We start from the raw sequence: 15798 nt of genomic DNA on the forward strand, positions 1-15798 counted from the left end.
TCAATAGGGAGTGTGTCCAGTGGTGACGAACTGAGCGGGAGGGAAGCTCGGAGGAAGTTGTTATTTCAAAGAGTAGGTCAGGCAGGTCTCAGTGAAAGATGATGTTTAAGCAGAGACTTCAAGAGAGCGAGTGCTGGAATAAGATGATTCGGAAAGGTTGAAAACAAGCTTCTTTGAAAGCATGTGGCTTCCTTTCCTTCTGTACGTGTTTGGAATACGCAGGAAGGACTTCACATCCTTGTGTCTCAGCCTCTCCACCTCTCCACCATGGCTTGAAGCAAGGTTTTTGATGTGTGTGTGTGTGTGTGTGTGTGTGTGTGTGTGTGTGTGTGTTTGCCACTATAAACTCAGGGTCCCAGGCCTCACAGTGCCTGTCGCCAGCCTGGCGACTCTGGGCAGGTCAATTCACCTCTCTGAGCCTTGTTTTCCTTTTTTGTAAAAACAGATGATTAGGAATTCACCCATTCATTCAACCAATATGTATTAAGCAATTATATGGTAGGGTCTCTGCTAGGTAATAGGACATAGTGGAGAACAGGACACGGTCTCTGCCCTCACTGAGTTTATGTCCAGAGCAACGGACTGAATGTGTGTGCCCCCCTCTGCAAATTCAATTTATATGTTGAAACCCGAATTTCAATGCGATGGTGTCAGCAGGTGGCAATTTTGGAAGGTGGTTAGATCATGAGGTTTGGCCCTCATGAAGGATACAGCCTTATAAGAAGAAGCCAGAGAGCCAGCTAGCCCTTCCTGCCATATGAAGAAAAAATGAGAAGGCGGTCGTCTGCAACATGGAAGAGAGCCCTCACCAGTACCTGACAATGCTGGCACCCTGATTTCCTGTTTGCAGGTGGGGTGTGGTGACTCACACCGGTAACCCCAGCACTTTGGGAGGTTGAGGTGGGAGGATCACTTGAGCCCAAGAGTTTGAGACCAGCCTGGGAAACATGGTGAAACCTCACCTCTAGAAATAATTTTTAAGAAATTACCCAGGCATACTGGCGCACGCCTGTGGTCCCAGCTACTCAGGAAGCAGAGGTGGGAGGACCACTTGAGCCTGGGAGTTTGAGGCTGCAGTGAGCGGAGATGGTGCCACTGCACTCCAGCCTGGGCAACAGAGTGAGACCCTGTCTCAAAAAAGAATCCTCATTTGCCAATGTCCACAGCTTTGATGGGGACCTCTGGGGCCACAACTCACCCTTGTCATCTGAAAAGGATGCAGGTTTCTGGAGTAGACTGCCCTACTCTATGGAGTAGACCTACACACTGGAGACTCTGTGCCCAGTATTTGATGATCATGCCTCAGTTTCCCCATCTATAAAATGGGATAATAGTAGCCCTGACCTTGCAGAGCTGTTGTGAGGCATTCACAGTTATTACACATTAAGTGCTACTCACAGTCCCCGGCAACAGGGTCAGTCGTCAGGACTGGCTCCTCCAAGCCATCCTCGTCACAAGGGCCATGGCATGGTGTCGGGACAGTGTGCCCACAGCCGGGAACAACAGCAGCTCTCCCAGGCCCTTCCTTGGTTTTCCGGGGCCCACTGCCAGGCTCAGCAGCATCAGTAACCAATGATTTTCTCTGCCCTGCAATGTAAACAAGTCCTCCCGCACTTCTCTCCTCCACCCGCACTTCTCTCCTCCACCCACACTGTTAAGTGAGGTGGGCAGAGCAGAATTCCGTATTTTTCTGACTTATTAGTATGCAAACAGAGGCTCCAAGGATTGCAGTGCTCAGTCCAAGGTAACTCAGCTATGCTTGGGACAAACCTGCAGGTAAGATCTCTTTTTTCAGACATCCACTCACTCACCCCAATCTCTGGAATCCCTACCAGGTACTGCCAGAAGCTCTCTTGGTTCCCTGACCTGGAACAGGATACATCCTGGTCTCACCAAAGTCTCTCCCATCCCTACCCATACTGTGCCATCACCATCCACCCCAAGCTGGCAGGAGCACTCCATAAATACACTCTTCCCTTCTGAATGGCACAGTGAAGACCAGGGTTAAATTCTCAGCCATTGACTTCCAAAACAAGCTCTTGAAATCCACAGAAGACACAATTTTGAAGCCCAAAGCATTCAACAGCAAGAGGCTAGCTTACAGGGTTCAAAGTGTTTCACACACCTAGGAGTTGGTGGCGAGGGGTTCTTAGTATACAGAGTATACCACAAATAACAAAATTGGCAAAAATATGTTACAAATAAAAACCAGTTTCCCAGCCCAACAGGAGGTAACGTGCTACGGGGACGAGGAAGAGAGGAGAATTGGGAAAGAGGCTGATGGGAGCGTGTTCCAGAAGGAGTTCCACACCAAACCCCTCCGGGCAGAACCATGGGGGTGGTGGATAATAGGGAATATTATAGAAACCCCAGGTAGCTAAGATGTCAGGGGAACTGGAGAAGGAAATGGTACCTGCTTCCTAACTGCAGTTCCAGCCCCTGTGGGGTTGGCACCAGGGCTGCAAGGGGCATCTGGGCAGGACACTGTCACAGCATCCACCACCCCTGCATAACACATTTCCTGTACCCAGAAAGGGGTGCAGGCCTCAGGCCTCAGCTAAGCCTGAGGGCTCCAGAGCCATCACGAGGAGACCCAAGCACAGGTGACAGTGTGGGTGCCCTGGTGACCAGTGGAGAGGAGATCAACCACAGAACATCAGACCGGCATTGTGCACCTTCAGGTGCTCACAGGGTGGAACTGGGCACCAGACACCCACTTGCCACAGGAAAACTGAAATCTATGGGAGAAGAGGGAGGGAGACACCCTGCAGTCACCCGAGTTTAAACTAAAATTAACTAGGAAATCACTGAATTTGACAGGGCTTACCTGGCCACAACTTAAGGCTTTTTGCAAAAGGAATGTTGGCTAGATACGGAAATGAAGTTGTTATAGAAAAAGAGAAAATTCTGTTTTCACAACCTCTATTTGCAAGTTGTCGAATAGTGGATCAGCAGCAGAAGGAATTGATCCGTCCCTGTTTTCACAGAGCCCTCTGAGATTCAAGTTTATTTTCTCTGGAAATAATTTGATTATCCATCTCATGCTACCCCCCTCCACACATATGCACACACACAACAGGTGCAATTCTGTGGAAAGTTTGGGTACCTCCCATATTAGTTAGCCTTCAAAACAAGTGCCACGCAGTCAGTGCAGGAGTCAGAGAGCCGAGAGTGACTCCGTGGGAACCCCTTGGCTAGTCAATCCTCCCAGGTCCCCAAGAGGAAAGAGTAAACTCCCATGATTCAAAACAATGAAACAGCTTCAGGACCAATCACCAGAGTTCTCCGCATATCACATTGGATGTTCACTTTGTAAACTCCAAAAATAGAACCACAGAGAACTAAAGAGAGAAGAGAGTGGGTGAGGAGTTACCATTACTATGGCAAAAACATGCAGTGACCACCGTTGGATGTTCAGGATTTAGACCCACAGATTAAATCTCGGTTTCTCAACTGGTTCCTGCCAAGGACATACAGGTCCAGCCCTGCAGCCCCCAGGACCAGCCCTGCCCACCCTGGCTCCCTTAGCTTCAGAGCCTCCTCACTCCCATCTCTCCAGCCACAATCAAATCCCTACAGCACCGGCATTGCAGCTCAAGCCTGAGCACATGCTGTTCCTTCTGCTTGCAACACCCTTCGCTGACACAGCCTGCTCGGCCCTCCAGGCTCAGGTGCAATGTTCTATTCTTCGTGTAGTTTTCCTGAGGCACTCCCAGAAAGGGGGCTTCCGTCCACAATGCTTCACAACACCTATAGATGGCCCTGTATGGGATCTGTGTCCCCATGTAGATAGTGAGCTCCTCTCCAGGAGACACTCACTCATTCACTCATTCACTCATTCATTCATTCATCCATAGAACAAACATTTACTGAATATCTACTAATGTCCATAAACAAATGACACACAGAAATGGTTGAAAGAATAAATAAATAATGATTCCATTTTCAGGCCAGGGAAGTCAGGGTGGTGTGTTGGAAAGAACATGGCTTCCAAGTAGTCAGACAGATGAGTTAGAAGCCTGACTCTGGAATTTGCTGAGCTGGTAACTCTGAGGGAATTACTCATCTGAGCCCAGTTTCCTCAGATATAAAAATGAGAACAGTAACAGGTAGCGTTTGCTTCTGATATTATTATTTGTTACTTAAAACAGAGAGTTATCAGGAGGAAGTGTGAATCTGTGCAGAAGATGGGAGCTTCCTCTCCCTGTAAGAGAAGAGGCTGGACCATCTCTGGTTCCCTACTGGCCTCATGGGAATTTGGCAGAGATGAGCTGCCTATCCAAACCCTTTCTCCCTGTCCATCATACTAGAGAGTCTCAATTTAAAATGACCTTTCTTATCATCCCTTGCAAGCTGGGGTGGCCATGGGACTCAGTTCTGTAATTGGCAAAAATACATTACCAATAAAAATCTGTTTCCTAGTCCAACAGGAGGTAAGGTGCTGCAGGGATGAGGAAAAGAGAATTGGGAAATGATTTGCAAGCAGATGTCACGAAGTGGAGCTTCTGGAAAAGCTCTTTAACGGGAACTGACATATCTTTTATAGTTTGCTCTTTTGCTTTCTCCATCTGATGGCAGCAGCAGCCTGACTAGAGTGGCTGCTGCCATTATGCTGGCTGCAGCAAGGAGGCACACTCCATGGAGCTGGTGGGAGCCAGTGGGAGCCAGGGACAAGTGGGAGCCCTGCACCTTCCAGATTGGTGGGGCAGGAGCTTCCCTGGTGCAGCCACAGCTGCCCAAGTTGTGACTGTGGAACCAGGCCTGCTACTCCATGGAGCAGGCAGGAGCCCCGCCCCTGTGGGCACAGCTACAGCCTCCCAAATCACAGCTGCAGACTCAGGAATCTCTGCACTCTCGGGGGTCCAGGAAGGCCCCCATGCCCTTGCAGGCTCAGAAGTGCCTGCTCCTACTGCCTGGCTTCTCCCTGCTGTCGGTGCCTGCTCCGATCTCAGAGCAAAGTCAGGCCCAAGTCACAGCTTGGCCAGGTGTGCACACACTTTCGGCAGTGTTGACACACCAGCCCCCCACTGCCTCAGCCCCATCTGGACTCTGGACACCAATAAGCATAGGAGGGAAACCAAAGGGGTGCCGAGGGCAGCTTCTGGCTGGCCTGCAGGTGCCTCTTGGCACCTACAGCCTGGGTGCCATGAATGGCAGCAGAAGACAGAGAGGCTCCTGGGTGCAAGGGGGCAGATCCTCAGTGAGGCACCACCTTCAGGCCCTCCTTGAGGGAGGGAGGATCTGAAGGCTGGAGGCCCAGCTGCCAGTCCCACAGACCAGAGTGGGAACTTGTGGTGCCTTTTCCAGGCCACTCATGGCCACCCATGGACCAATTGGCATACACTTCCTCCCCTCTGAAGCCCATACAAGCCCCAGGCTCAGCCAAAACTGAGCAGACATCAGGATGACCAGCTGCAGAGAGGAGCTACCCACTCCTGGGCCTCCTCTGAGCTACTGTGTCACTCAGTAAAGCTCCTCTTCACCTTGCTTACCCTCCACTTGTCTGCGTACTTCACTCTTCTTGGACGCAGGATAAGAACTTGGGACCTGTGGAAGGCAGGCTGAAAGAGCTATAACACAAACAGGGCTGAAACACACCCCTTGCTCGCCATGTTGTGGGTGAAGAGGAGAGAAGAGCTGCAGCCCTTCAGTGAGCCCAGACCTGGGAGCCCCCTGAGCCAAGGCTGTGACTTCCTTTTTGGGGACCAGTAGTTCCTGGATTCTCCAAGCTTCCGTGTGCCACCGCATTCCCCAGTGGCAGTCATGGAAGCTGCCTGTGGTGCACCTGGGCTAGCCACAGCCTTGCAGAGAGTTGGTGCCCATGCCAGCACCTGGAGCTGCCTACCCCACTGCAGCAGCTGGTGTGCCTGACTGTGCACAGTGGCTGGACCCCTCACTGGCTCACTTACGCACCCCTTGCCACTCCATGCCTGGCTGCCTTTGTCAGGCCTGGAATCTAGGGTGGTAGCGTGAGCCGAGCACAGCCTGCCAGGACAAATGGGAAGAATGAACCCAGCAGGCACCAGCAAAACTTGGGCAAAGGTGCCACCAGCCACAGAGATTTCCAGCCAGAAAAGTGACATCCCAAGATCTCTGAAAACTTCTCTTCACCTGGAATGAGGAAGAAATGATGGGAGCTGCAGCAGCCACCTTGAAACCATGAGACAACCTTGAGGGTGGAAGCCATGCGCCTAGAATGAAAAAGCAGAAAGACGGCTTTAATGACATTGTGGAGCTCTTCTCCAGCCCACATTGCCTACTTCTACGTTGTGCATCACATGTGAAGAAATTAAACACATATTTTATTTAAATCACTACTATCTACATGCAGTGGAACTCAGTGTTTTTCTGATGCAGAGTGTCTGCAGAAAATTTACCTGATCACAGAAAAGTACAATAATTGCTAAGAAGAATCGTTTTGTGGTTGATTATTGTTATGTGAAATGGGTTTTAGATACTCCTAAGCCAGAAATATGATTACAAGGTAAAATATGAAAAATTATTTTCTCTATTCCAAACCTGTGATTTCAGATATAATTTTTTGTGCTCTTATCTGATGACAAAGGCAAGAGAGATTCATTTACACAAATTTGGAAGCTACCAGAAGGCACAAAGGAAAAATAAATGAAAATCACCTGTGGACGACCCTCCAGGGACAAGCAGTGCTAACATTCGCTCTGCTTTCCTCAAGTTATTTTTATTTATATGTACTCACTTAACTAAAACAAGAGCTCTTCTTCCTTCCTCCCTCCTTCCCTGAACAGACAGTGATTGAAGACTGGGTACTATTATTTAATACTGCTTCTTTTTTTTATTACCATTATTTGCTAAATAATTTTTAAATTTGATTTCTCAGGTCATCAAATACTCATTAACATAATTTTGAAACTGAATAGCAACAATAAAACTAACCTACAATTTTTATATTATGATATATTGTTATAATGTGAATATAATTTCATCAATAATGCAACACAACTAACCATCACTGATTAGGCACTTAACCTGTACTTCGTACCCGGCTACGGGAGTCTGCTTTCTATTTTACTCCTTGCAATAATTGTAAGATGAGGACTGTTTCATATCCTCCTTTGACAGGTGAATACAATGAGTAGTAAAGAGGTTGAAGAACTCGTCCAGGGTCTCACAGGTAGTCCGAGGGGCAAAGTAGAGCCTAACATAGGGGCTGTTCCCTGACAATGCCCACATGTGCATCTCCCATTCTGCCACAATTTTCTTCATAGTGATTTAAAGCATTTACCCATTTTCCAGCTGATGTGCTCAGCATTGGACATTTAGTCTTTCTGATCTTTACGATCAGCTTACTTGGCCAATGATATGGTCTCCATTTTACGAACAAGAAAAATGAAGCAGTGAGAGGTCAAACCCTCAAGACGTGACAGAATCCAGAATGAACCCAGAACTCTGATTCTAAATACCAAGGATGCTGAGGTTTTTAATAAAAGTAATGCATATCCAAAGCATAAAGGTAAATAACTGAATGAATGTTATGGCATAAGAAAACAGGCCCTGCTCACTCTTCCTTCCCTTTATATGGTTTTGCTGTGTCACCCCCAAATCTAATCTTGAATTCCCACATGTTGCGGGAGGTAATTGAATCATGGCGGCTGGTCTTTTCCTGTGCTGTTCTTGTGATAGTGAATAAGTCTTATGAAATCTAATGGTTTTATTTTATTTTATTTNTCCACCTCTGCCATCCCTGAGACAGCAAGACCAACTCCTCTTCCTCCTCCTCCTCAGTTGACTCAACACGAGACGATGAGGATAAAGACTTTCATGATGATCCACTCCCACTTAATGAGTAGTGATATGGTTTGTCTCTGTCCTGACCCAAATCTCACCTTTTATTGTAATAATTCCCACATGTCATGGGAGAGACCCAGTGAGAGGTGGTCAAATCACGGAGGCAGGTTTTTCCTGTGCTGTTCTTGTGTTAGTGAATAAGTCTTATGAAATCTAATGGTTTTATTTTATTTTATTTATTTATTTATTTATTTATTTTTGAGACGGAGTCTCGCTCTATCGCCCAGGCTGGAGTGCAGTGGCCAGATCTCAGCTCACAGCAAGCTCCGCCTCCCGGGTTTACACCATTCTCCTGCCTCAGCCTCCCGAGTAGCTGGGACTACAGGCGCCCGCCACCTCGCCCGGCTAGTTTTTTGTATTTTTTAGTAGAGACGCGGTTTCACCGTGTTAGCCAGGATGGTCTCGATCTCCTGACCTCGTGATCCGCCCGTCTCGGCCTCCCAAAGTGCTGGGATTACAGGCTTGAGCCACCGTGTCCGGCTCTAATGGTTTTAAAAACGGGAGTTTTCCTGCACAAACTCATTTTACCTGCTGTCATCCATGTAATACGTGACTTGCTCCTTCTTGCCTTCTGCCATGATTCTGAAGCCTCCCCAGCCATGTGGAACTGTAAGTCTATTAAACACTTTTCCTGTATAAATTGCCCAGTCTCAGGTATGTCTTTATTAGCAGTGTGAAAATGAACTAATATGGTAAATTAGTACTGGGAGTAGGGTGCTGCTGAGAAGATACCCAAAAATGTGGAAGCAACTTTGGAACTGGGTGTCAGACAGATGTTGGAACAGTCTGGAGGGCTCAGAAGAAGACAGGAAAATGTGGGGAAGTTTGGAACTCCATAGAGACTTGTTGAATGGCTTTGACCAAAATCCTGATAATGATATGGACAATGAAATCCAGGCTGAGGTGGTCTCAGATGGAGATGAGGAACCTGTTGGGAACAGGAGCAAAGGTGACTCTTGTTATGTTTTAGCAAACAGACTAGTGGCATTTTGCTCCTACTCTAGAGATTTGTGGAACTTTGAACTTGAAGAGATGATTTAGGGTATCCAGTGGAAGAAATTTCTAGCAGCAAAGCATTCAAGAGGTTGGTGCTGTTACTTGGGTGCTGTTAAAGGCATTCAGTTGTAAAGGGGAAACAGCGCATAAAAGTTTGGAAAATTTGCAGCCTGACTATGCAATAGAAAAGAAAATCTATTTTCTGAGGAGAAATTTAAGCCAGCTGCAGAAATTTGCATAAGTTATGAGGAGCCCAATGTTAATCCCCAAGACAATGGGGAAAATGTCTCCAGGGCAGGTCAGAAGTCTTCACAACAGCCCCTCCTATCACAGGCCCAGAGGCCTAGGAAGAAAAAGTGGTTTTGTGGGCCTGGCCCACAGTCCCTATGCTGTGTGCAGCCTAGGGACTTGGTGCCCTGCATCCCAGCTGCTCCAGCCATGGCTGAAAGGGGCCAATATAGAGCTTGGGTTGTGGCTTCAGAGGGTGGAAGCCCCAACCCTTGGCAGCTTCCACGTGGTGTTGAGCCTGTGAGTGCATGGAAGTCAAAAATTGGAGTTTGGGAACCTCTGCCTAGATTTCAGAAGTTGTATAGAAACGCCTGGATGGCCAGGCAGAAGGGTGCCGCAGGGGTGGGGCCCTCATGGAGAACCTCTGCCAGGGCAATGTGAAAGGAAAATGTGGGATTGGAGCACCCACACAGTCCCTACTGGGGCATCACCTAGTGGAGCTGTGAGAAGAGGGCCACTGTACTCCAGACCCCAGAATGGTAGATCCACTGACAGCTTGCACCATGCACCTGGAAAAGCTGCAGACACTCAATGCCAGCCCATGAAAGCAGCCAGGAGGAGGGCTGTGCCCTTCAGAGGCACAGGGGTAGAGTTGCCCAAGACTAGGGGAACTCACCTCTTGTACCACCATGACCTGGATGTGAGACACAGAATCAAAAGACATCATTTTGGAGCTTTAAGATTTGACTGCCCTGCTGGATTTCAGGTTTGCATGGAGCCTGTAGCCCCTCTTTTTTGACTAATTTCTCCCATTTGGAATGGCTGTATTTACCCAATGCCTGTACCCTCATTGTATCTAGAAAGTAACTAACTTGCTTTTAATTTTACAGGCTTATAGGCAGAAGGGACTTGCTTTGTCTCAGATGAGACTTGGGACACTGTGGACTTTAGAGTTAATGCTGAAATGAGTTAAGACTTTGGGGGACTGTTGGGAAGGCATGATTGATTTTGAAATGTGAGGACATGAGATTAGGGTGGGGCTGGGGGAATGATGTGATTTGACTGTGTTCCCACCCAAATCTTATCTTGAATTCTCACGTGTTGTGGGAGGGACACGGTGGGAGGTCACTGAATCCTGGTGGCGGGTCTTTCCCGTGTGCTGTTCTTGTGATAGTGAATAAGTCTCATGAGATCTGATGGTTTTAAAAACAGGAGTTTCCCTGCACATGCTCTTTCTCTTTGTCTGCCACCATCCATGTAAGACGTGACTTGTCCCACCTTTCCTCTGCCATGATTGTGAGGCCTCCCCAGTCATGTGGAACTGTAAGTCCATGAAACCTTTCTCCTGTATAAATTACCCAGTCTCTGGTATGTTTTATCAGCAGCATTAAAATGGGCTAATACACCCTTCATTTCTTTTTCCAGAAACAAGTACTTTCAATTGTTTAGCTATTTCTTAAGATTTTAACATTTATATTTCTAAAGGAACATTTGCAACTTCTCAATGTTTTGTTAATTTTACATATTGATCTTCTACTGTGAAGATGAGGACTCAACTCTCCTTCTTACATGTATATACACACATACACATTCTTCTTCTTTCTCCAGATATCTAATGCAATTCAAGCACAATTTTAAGTAAATATTTGGCATTTACAACATTATAACTAACACATTTTTATTTAAGGCTGAGCCATACAGTGCATTTGAATTAAATTTCCTTCCTGGTGTACCTTTTTGTATTTCTTAGAGTTAATAACTGGCTTGTATAAAAAGGACTCATCTTTTGTAAATGTACAAACATTTATGGATGAAATTATACGGTATCTGGGATTGGCTTCAAAATACCCTGGAAGGGTTCCTGGCTATGATAGAGTGACAGAGGTTGAATCTACACTTTCAACTTAAACAACTAGAGAGCTGGCCAAATTATAGGGAACAGCTATTCTCAGACAGGCAACAGATGGCACAGGACCATGAATAAATGAAGCAGAACCACAGGTGCCTTTGATTAGTGCCCAGAGGCAGTTTTAAGTCTGCAGATCACGGAGGGGAAACCCAAACAGAGGCCCCAAGTCTGGATGAGTTGAGGAGACAGACAATAAACTGAGACAACTAGAATTTATGAGACAGAATACTGAACAGGAAGGTGAGGTAGTGAGGGAAAGAACACTCAATAGCAACAGAGGGGCCTCCATAAGCCTTTGAGTGATGATCTGTGCAAACAGAGAGGAAACTATCAGAGCAGGAAAAGAACCACGAAACAGTAGTTCCAAGCAATTCCCAAAGTTCACAAAGGGCCAGAAATATTTCATCTTCCCTCTGGTGTGTGACAGATCAGCTAGAGCTCTCTGATGGAAATTGCTGGTATTGGTCCTTTCTCACATTGCTATAAAGAAATACCTGAGACTGGGTAATTTACAAAGGAAAGAGGCTTAATTAGCTCATGGTTCCACAGGCTATACAGGAAGCAAGATGCTGGCATCTGCTCCCCTTCGAGGGAGGTCTCAGGAAACCAAATCATGGCAGAAGGAGAAGGGGAACAGGCATGTCTCACATGCCAGGAGCAGGAGCAAGTGGGGTTGGTGGGGGTGGGTGCTACACACTTTTAAGCACAACAGATCTTGCGAGGACTCACTCGCTATTGTGAGGACAGTACCAAAGGGGACGGGGCAAAACCATTCATGAGAAATGGTTTTCTCATGATCCAATCACCTCCCACCAGGCCCCACCTCCAACATTGGAGATTACAGTTCAACATGAGATGTGGTGCACATGGACCCAAACCATATCATTGCCTTAATACTGGGAATAAATTAACTCTGGACCTAACCATGACAAGGCTAAAAACCAAGTCTCAACATATCTGTAGAGACAAAAATTCTCTAGGGCTGGGATGGGGTAGGCAGGAACATAAAGTTTTAGGGGAGTGACTATAAGCAGATACAAGATTTTGAAGGAGTAATAAAATTTCTTGAAAATTAGATTATAGTTTTGATTGCACAACTCTCAAAATACTAAAGTTAAACTGTTCACTTTAAATGGGTGAACTCTAGAATATATAAATTATATCTCAAGCTGTTAAAAGAAAAAATAAAGCCTTAAACAATTCAACTGATCCAAATAGACTTCACAGCATGCCAGAACAAAACCCAAAACTATTTACAAGTATCCAATAATGTATGTAAGCAATAAAAAATCCCCAGACATGCAAAGAAGCAGGAAAAGATTACCCATATGCATAACAAAAGTTCATCAACAGTAACTGACCTGGAAATGACAGAAATGAAAGAATTCACAAGTGAGGACATTGCAACAACAAATATGCATTGCCATATTTTGTTGGCAAATTGGCAACCAGAGGAAAATTGGAGGAAAAACTAGGAACATGACGACGAGAGAAATGGAAGACAGAAAAAGGAATCACGCCACTTCCAGTTTCAGTCCCAACATGTAAAGGGCTGGGAAGTTGGTGCTCCCACTCACAGGACAAGGAAAAAATTGAGAAAACTGAAAATCAGTGTCTTTTCTTGGACCCATCTGAGAACTGAGATCACAAAGCCAGCCACTACCTCCAAATCTGGAAAGACAAGCTCACCTACAGCATCACACCTGAGACCTGCTTATCTGGAGTTAGAAGCTGCTGGAACCATAACCAGTAAGAAAACTTCATGGTCATTTTGATGAATTGCTGAGGGCTGAAAGTAGACTCCCATAACTTGCCCTATAAGAAATGTTAGAAGCTCAGGAAGAAACTTTAAGGGCCTATAGTCTTAGGGAGGCCCTCACACTTTGTTTGGTTTTACCGATAGCAACCTCACCAGATGCTCACGATAGGGATAAGAAAAATCCCCTAGTGGCTCTGGGAGAAAGAGTAGAAAAGCAAGCATTGTATAATAGGCCTGAAGCATCTGCATGACTTTAACAGACCTTATCCCCTTCCCCACCACACCGCCAGAGGGAAGAAATTTTCCTGGGTCCAGCCCCCTCAGTCTTTCCTGTCTCACTTGAGGGAATTGAAGAGAAGCTAAGAAACACTTGTGAAGGTCACAGCTTGGAGACAGAGAAGACTGGGAATACATTAAGTCTATCATAGCCAGAAGCCCTTCCAGAATATTTTGAAGCCAATCCCAGATAACATATAATTTCATCCATAAATATTTGTGTGCATCTCCAAAAGATGAGTCCTTTTTTACAAGCCAACTATTAACTCTAATAAAAACCAAAAGTTGCACAAAGAAGGAAATGTATTTAATTCATATGCACTATATGGCTCAGCTAAACATAAAAATGTATTAGTTATTCATGTTGTAAATGCCAAATATTTACTTAAAACTGTGCTTTAATTGCATTAGATAACTAGAGAGAGGAAGGGTGTGTGTATGTGTGTGTGTGTGTGCACATGCACGTGTATAAGAAGGAGAGTTGAGTCATCATCTCCATAGTAGAAGGTCAATATATAAAAGGGGATAAAAGGGATATAAGTACAGCCCCAAAATCATTTTAAGTATAATTGATATTTTAAGAGAGGAGATAAAATAGAGTAAGAGAAAATGATTAATCAAAACCAGAGAAAGGAGAAAAAGGGAAAGGAGGGAAACAAGCAATTCAGCGGTGAATGGAAAACACTTGCAAACATGGCTGATATTAATCCAACTATACTAATAAGCACTTAAAATGTGAAAGGACTAAAAACATCTACTAGAGATTGTAAGATGCATTTTTTAAAAAGATCCAAATATATGTTGTCTACCAGAAACCCACTCTAATTATAAAAATGGAGACAGGTTAAAAGTAAATGGAAAAGTAAATGGATGGAGAAAGATATACCTTGCTAACACTAACTGAAAGAGAGCTGGGATAGCTATATTGCCTTGAGGCAAAACAGACTTCAGAACAAGGAAATTTAACAAGGAAAAAGAAGCAGAATACATATGGTAAAGGGATCAATTCATCACCATACATAAGGCATAATATGATAGAACTGCAAGGAAAAATTTATACAATATTTTTAACAATATATGCAAATTCAACATACACAAATCCACTACTATAGTTGGAAACTTCAACACCCCTCCTTCAGTAATTCATAGATCAAGCAGGCAAGAAATCGGTAAGAACATAGTTGGCCTGAACAGCATTCTCAATCAACTTGATCTAACAGTTACAGAATAATCTCTTCTATAAGTACAGAATATAGAATCTTCTCAACTTTGCTTGAAACATTCACCAACATAGGCCACATAACGACAAACTTAATGGCTGGGCGTGGTGGCTCATTCCTGTAATCCCAGCACTTTGGGAGGCTGAGGCAAGCAGATCACGAGGTCAGGAGTTCAAGACCAGCCTGGCCAACATACTGAAATCCCATCTCTACTAAAAATACAAAAAATTACCCAGGCACAGTGGCAGGCATCTGTAATCCCAGCTACTCAGGAGGCTGAGGCAGAAGAATTGCTTGAACCCGGGAGGTGGAGGTTTCCGTGAGCCAAGATTGCACCACTGCACTTCAATCCCGGGTGACAGTGCGAGACTCCGTCTTAGGAAAAAAAAAAAAAAGGACAAACTTAAAATAATAGAAATTATACAAAATATGCTCTCAGATCACCATAGAATCAAACTAGAAATCAATAAAAGGGAAATAAATAGAATCTACCATAATATATGAAGATTAAATAACACATTTCTAAACAACACATGGGACAATGAAGTCTCAAGAGAATGGTAAAAATATTTTGAACCACATGAAAATGAAAATACAACTTACCCCAATTTGTGTATTGCAGTTAAAGTAGTGCCTGAAGGGAAATTTATACTATTAAATGCATAAATAAAAAAAGAATCAAGACCTAAAATTAATCATCTAAACTTCCACCTTAGGATACTAAAGAAAAATGAGCGATTTAAGGCTAAAGCAATCAGAAAAAAATGGTAATAAAAAACAGAGCAAAAATCAGCAAAGATGAAAACAATAGAGAACATTTATGAAACCAGAAGCTGGTACTCTGAACACATCAATCTAATTGACAAACAGCTAACCTGACTAACCAAAAAAAACAAACAAAAAACAACAACTAAAAGAAAATATGCAAATCACCAATATCAGAAATGAAAGAGCAGGCTCACTATTGATCCCATGAACAGTAAAAGCATCATAAAAGAATGCTGTGACCAACCCTATGCCCATAATTTTGGTAATTAGGTGAAATGAATGAATCCCTTTGAAAGACACAAACTACAAAAATTCACACAACGTGAAGGAGATAAACTAAATCAACCTATATCTGTTAAAGAAACTTAATCTCTCACCAACTGTATGATCTTGTGCTAGTGGCTTTAATTATTTGTGCTTCACCTTTCTTTTTTATTTTATTTTATTTTATTTTATTTATTTTTTTTTATTGTACTTTAAGTTCTAGGGTACATGTGCATAACGTGCAGGTTTGTTACATATGTATATTTGTGCCATGTTGGTGTGCTGCACCCATCAACTTGTCAGCACCCATCAATTCATCATTTATATCATGTATAACTCCCCAGTGCAATCCCTCCCTCCTCCCCACTCCCCATGATAGGCTCCAGTGTGTGATGTTCCCCTTCCCGAGTCCAAGTGATCTCATTGTTCAGTTCCCACCTATGAGTGAGAACATGCGGTGTTTGGTTTTCTGTTCTTGTGATAGTTTGCTAAGAATGATGGTTTCCAGCTGCATCCATGTCCCTACAAAGGACGCAAACTCATCCTTTTTTATG

The 15798-nt window shown here is 44.6% G+C and overlaps 1 long non-coding RNA gene across 1 annotated transcript in view; it reads right to left on the bottom strand.

Moving 5' to 3' along the window:
- The window catches only part of LOC108517887 (uncharacterized), a 47938-nt gene extending 41743 nt beyond the window's left edge, over positions 1 to 6195 (bottom strand). Inside the window, exon 1 of the long non-coding RNA XR_001882238.1 lies at positions 6112 to 6195. This is a non-coding gene — a long non-coding RNA (uncharacterized LOC108517887). The remainder of the gene's footprint in view (positions 1 to 6111) is intronic.
- Positions 6196 to 15798: the final 9603 nt, after the last annotated feature.

Source organism: Rhinopithecus bieti, unplaced genomic scaffold (assembly GCF_001698545.2).
Source record: "Rhinopithecus bieti isolate Rb0 unplaced genomic scaffold, ASM169854v2 scaffold_43115, whole genome shotgun sequence".
NCBI lineage: Eukaryota > Metazoa > Chordata > Mammalia > Primates > Cercopithecidae > Rhinopithecus > Rhinopithecus bieti.